Here is a 5601-nt window from a genome sequence, read left to right as displayed (position 1 = left end):
TTAATTTATTATATGAGCTCCTGCTCATTATATTTAATGAGCAGCAGCAGCAGCTGAACAAGTGACACATCGAACTACAGAGCGGAGAAATGAGATGTGAGGGGACACCATACCACACACCCTCGGCACGTCCTCTGCCTGCCATTTGAGCAATCGTGGCTAGAGAAGACACCAGAGGGAAGAGGAAACACTGGAAACTCTTGGGGATAGAGAGAGAGGGAAGAGGGAAGGAGGGCTAAAGACAACCATGGTAGGAAAGGAGGAGAAGAGATAAATCGTCCCGTCCCAGGGGAGGGCTCGCAGAACCTGGCCAAGAGGGCCTGAAGGCCACCATAAGAGCCTGCCGCCCTAGGCCCGGGCTCTGCTTCCAGCAACAACAGCCTGAGAGGCTGCTCAGACATGCAAATTTATGCATGTACCTACAGACAGCACTGAACGAGAAAGCAAGGCCTGGGGGGGAGCATTTCCCCTCTGCTCAGGGCTGCTGAGGCCAGTCTGTGTGCTCCGTCCAGACTGGGCTCCCCAGGACAAGACTGGCACTCACTGGGGTGAGCCCAGCAAAGGGCCACAAAGAGGATGAAGGGACTGGAGCACTCTTCATATGCGGAGAGGCTGGGAGAGCTGGGACTGTTCATCCTGGAGAAGGCTCAGGGGACTCTTATCAATGTACACCTCATGGAAGGGAATGAAGAAGAGGGAACCGGGCTCACCTCAGCAGCACCTTCTGGCAGGACAAGAGGCAAAGGGCACAAACCACAAAACATGAAATTAAAGCTGAACACAAGAAAAAACTTTCTGACAGCAACTGTGGTCGAGCACTGCAACCAGTTGCCTACAGAAGTTGTGGTGTCTCCACCCTTGTAGCCCACTCAAAACCTGAGGGGACACGTCCTGGGCAACCTGCTCTGGGTGACCCTGCTTGAGCAGGAGGGCTTGGACTCGATGATATCAAAGGTCCCGAAAACCTCAATGGTTCTGTGAAAGCCACAGACAGAGATCTCTGCCTCAAGCCGAGAGGCAGCAGTCATCAGCCGACTCAGAGGAGCAGGCTGGGAGGCAGCTAGAAAACTCTTCCCAGTTCCTCCCTTGTCATCCCTGCCTCAGGTGTGCAAGCCAGTGCACCGCTTTGTTGAGCTGCCCAGTTCTCATCCCGCTGTGATTCTGCAGGTAACATTAACACAAAGGAGTGAGAGGGGAAGAGCTTTAGTTAACGGCATGGGAACCTGAAAGCACACGACAACTTGTCCCCAAACGTGGGCAATGTTGCTTAGATTCTGTCACCTATGGAAGAGAAGGAAGACGACAAATGGGCCAAAGGGTTACACAGGAATGAAATACGAGGAAGGTGCAAGAGACATCAAAAACATCGATATGTGCCCCGGAAGACTATTTTGTAGTCAACTGACCTGCCCATACCTGACTGTGGGCATGAGGCCTCCGCTCCGGCTTCCGCTCTTCTCCCCTTCACTGTTTCTTCCACTGCAGCACTTTCTGACACTTCTTTTCTTCTCTTGACCTTCAAAACATTGCAAACTTGGTATTGATAAAATTTGATTTTGACTTTTCTATCTTAGAACAAAAGTCAGACTTAATATACATCCGTGTTTCGCAACATTGTCCAGGCTTATACAACAAAAAACCCAAAAAATGTCTCAGGAATAAAAGATTAGCTGCCTTATTCAAACAGAAGGTAAGCACTGAGAGGCCATCCAGAGAATTATGCTCAACAGTTTTAAACAAGAACTACTGCTTCCCAGGACATCCTACTTGCTCCATTTTTAGAGGAGGGCCTAGGAACATAATTAGCAGGAACATAATGCTAGCAGAGAGAGCGGGATTTCCTCGGGGGGAATTTGGACAGGACACCTTCACTAATTCCCTCCATCTTCAGACACTTACCTGTATTGAAAACATACCCACCCTGAGATCTCACTAAACAACTACTTTCCAAAGAAGCTTAACTTGGTTGTTTTCGACACATACAGCACTTAGGAAACTACTTCATTATTCAGCAATATTGACCTCATACAGACTCTCACAGCGAAGAAACCATTTGACAGCTCAGCTCAGACTTGCCAAAAACACATTTAACTGAAGCCAGCACGGCTCTCGCGTCCTCAGGCAGGACTTCATTCAAAGTCCACTGGAATTGACAGGAAGGTTTCCCTCAACTTGGATGGTTCTAGGTGAGAATTCACTCCCACCTTACACTGCCTGACTGACACCCAGAAACAGGACAACTACAGCATTGCCTAGATATATCTTCTGCTTCTCCAGACTACATGCAATATCACTGTTTTAAAAAAAAAAAACACAACAACACACAAAACAGAACCACACACACAACTTACAAGCTCATCACTGCCCTTGTTTACTTCTTTACCTGTAACAGAGGTATTATAAAATCTGGTGAATATTTGGTGACTGCACTTTCTTTAACCAACTTTATAGTACATTTTTGCATTGCACCGCACGTCCTGAGAACAAGATAAATGACTTAGAAACAATGCTGGACTTCCATATGATATCTTGAAACTGAAGAACTGCAAATACAGCTCTTTCAGAATTCCTGGCTGTGAATAACACATGCCAGTGGGATGGGGACAATTGCTTTGGACTACTTGTCCATTTGATAAGGGAGACCAGAATATCTACTAAGCGCTCACAAGAAAGACCAGCAGCAGCCTTTCCCAGGGACCAATAATCAGAACAGGAAACAGTAAGAAAAAAACCTCAGTTTTCACAACAGAGGAGGTTCAATGCAGAGTCCCACAGAGGTCTCAGCTGGGGCCTGAGGCTCTTCAGGGAATTCACAGAAAACCTGGAAAATGAGACACGAGGGAGGTGACAACATTTGCTAATTATACAAAAGACATTATTACCATTATTACTATCATTATTTAGAAAAACAAATGCATTCTTTCTTTAGGAAAACAGAAACAAAGAGTGTGAAATTCAGCGTCAACAAATGTAGTCAAGCACAAGGAAGAAAAACACGTGTTCCATATATATATGTGCTGGCTCCAGCCCAGCTACTGACATTCAAGAATGAAGGCTGGGAGCCACTGGGCATTGCTTCATAAAAATACTAGCTGAAGAGTCAGCAGTGGGTGAAAAGGCAAAGAGAAATTCCAGACATTTTCAAAAAGCAATACAGGACAAAAGAGAACACATTGCTATGCTCTATTTCAAATCCATGGTACAGCCATACTGCACGCAGTTTTGCTCCCTCTAATTCAAAGACACAGTGGAGGAAGGGAAAGGGAAAAGCAAGACATAGATCGTAGATGTTTCCAGACATTATCCAAACATAACCATAGTGACTTACCACAAGATACGTCGTGCTGAAAAGAGCCGAGTTCTAGATACATCGTGCAAATGCAGGGATAAGGCACAAGGTGGACATTCTCATGTTTGAATCTCATCTTCGATACTCTCTCCCATTTACTCACATCTGAGAACAATGTTAAGACTTAAGAACATAGCACTAACATTTCAAAGGAGCAGGAGTCCTCTTGTAAAGCTTCAAAAGTCATACCACGCTGAACGTATATGCAGAAGGGAGCACCTTACAATCTGTCAGTGTGAACTTGGTGACAAAACGCTCGTAACACATTACAAGAAACACTCATCCAGGTGACACTCTCCCATCAGTTGCTTGTATTAATAGCATTGTGTTTCCTTAACTGTATCTGGCTTCAGTCCTGACATCTTCCCGCAAAAAACAACATGCCAGGCGCTCCCAACCCTGTGAATAAAACCTCATCAGCTTTCCTAACTAAAAAGTAATTCTTTTAAAAATTATTTTTAAAACTGAAAAGGACTAGGATTCACAGGAGTAGCGTCATTACATTCACTTCACAGTTCAAAATGGGAGGACAAAAGATAATTGACATGACAAACGCCACAGATACAGACGTTCCTTCCTGGGGGTGCAGTTCGCACACCTACGAGCTCATGCATGCAAGAATGGGTGACGCCAGGCAGCAGTCTCCTTACGTGCCTCTGATCTCAGGAAGAAACAGGTAACATGAATACTTTTACTCCATTTGCTAGCAGAAACTAACATCCTGAGGACCAGAGATGGAGCCCAAGATTTGCTTAGATGAAACGCTGACACAATCAGTTCCTTTAAGGGATGAAATTGTTCGTTTGCGTTTGGCTTCAAGGACTCCCACAGCTGGTGATTAACTAAGAGGTATGCTACAGCGAGGAGCCCGACACACAGACTGCAGGACAACTCATCACACCAGGCCTCTGAGCTTGCAGTTCTCCGCAGGGCCCGGTGCTGGCTGAGCAGGTGGATGGACTTCCCAGTTCTAGAAATACAAGCTCGTGAATCAAACCCTCCTCAAGCACGCAGGCAAAACTGGCTGCGCTTTAGCGAAGCAAACCAACAACGAGGCTTCGGTTGTTTGGGTGCCTCCTGTCTGACGATGCTCTGGGCTACTTTCTCTTCCTGGCAGTAACAGGAATAAGTTGCTCTCATACCTACCAGCTTCTGACAGAGAAAGAGGATGATCTCGTTCTTGCCTGCTAGGACCAGGGGTGGCAATAACGCAGTCTGCCGAGACTGGAAGGGAATGCCTTGGAGGCGGAAACACGTGGGTGTTCATTACTCCCGGGCACTCGGAATCACAGGAGGTGATGATGCCAAAGGGCCTGATCCGATTCACAAACTGACACACCTTAGGACTGAAAAGGCTTCTCCTTCAACTAACTTACTTTTCTCTGCAACAACAGCCTCAGGAGAGTAACTTCTTCTTAACCTTTTACACTACAGCAACTACAATATTTAATCCTAATGTACCTTACAAGAAAACTACTGCGGTCTTCTCTGCTAGTGGGCCAACGCTGCTGCGCCTGTAAGGAGCGCTTTACGTTTTATTAACCTTTTGAAAAAACGCACTAGCTTTCCTTGCAATCGCATTACGTGGGCTTCCTGGGACTTTATATATACACGTTCATTTTCTCTGGCTAAATGAGATTTGGAACGCAGGGGTGTCCATCTGAAAACACTGCAAAACATTCTTTTTACATACATCAGTTCTCTGGTGAAGGCAACAACTGAGGAGGATCTTCAGCTAGTGTAAAACTGCAAAGCTCAAAGGAGTCGTACTCCAGCTAACGATCTGCGCACTACTAGGCAGGAATGTCGAATTAAGCAATGCCCAACAGATACAAGTCATTGGACCTTTTCTTTTACAAGTAGGAAAGAAAGGGTACACAGAAAGATAGTGAAGTGGTCTGTAGAAAATGGATGTAAATCATCAAGATTTCCAAGGATTACTCGAATTGCTTCCTGGAGAGGCCAAAACAAGAAAGGAAGGAAGAATATTAACAAATAGCCACAATTCCACTGTCAAGTACAGTTTTCAGGCTTGGGAAAAAAAAAATTACAGCTTGCAGGAGTCATGGAAGAGCAGGTTCCAGATATTTTGCTTTTCCTCCTCTCCTTCTTCCCCCCGCTCCCTCCCATCACCTTAGAGCATGCTGCCCTAACAGATTCACAGAAATTGAAGTGAATGAATATCTTAACCCTGAATTAACATGGAAGCATTACTACGGAGAGTGGAGGTGTGCTTTTAAATTTAAGAAGTT

At 45.5% G+C, this 5601-nt stretch overlaps 1 long non-coding RNA gene across 1 annotated transcript; it reads right to left on the bottom strand.

Moving 5' to 3' along the window:
- Window positions 1–860: 860 nt before the first annotated feature.
- LOC138684235 (uncharacterized) lies at window positions 861–5393 on the bottom strand. Its single transcript, XR_011323584.1, has 3 exons — window positions 5227–5393; window positions 3329–3454; window positions 861–1516 (listed from the first exon to the last, which is right to left on the bottom strand). It is a non-coding gene; the product is annotated as an uncharacterized lncRNA (long non-coding RNA).
- Window positions 5394–5601: the final 208 nt, after the last annotated feature.

The sequence above is a fragment of the Haliaeetus albicilla genome, unplaced genomic scaffold (assembly GCF_947461875.1).
Source record: "Haliaeetus albicilla unplaced genomic scaffold, bHalAlb1.1 scaffold_76, whole genome shotgun sequence".
Lineage (NCBI taxonomy): Eukaryota > Metazoa > Chordata > Aves > Accipitriformes > Accipitridae > Haliaeetus > Haliaeetus albicilla.
This window is presented reverse-complemented; position numbering and strand designations above follow the sequence as displayed.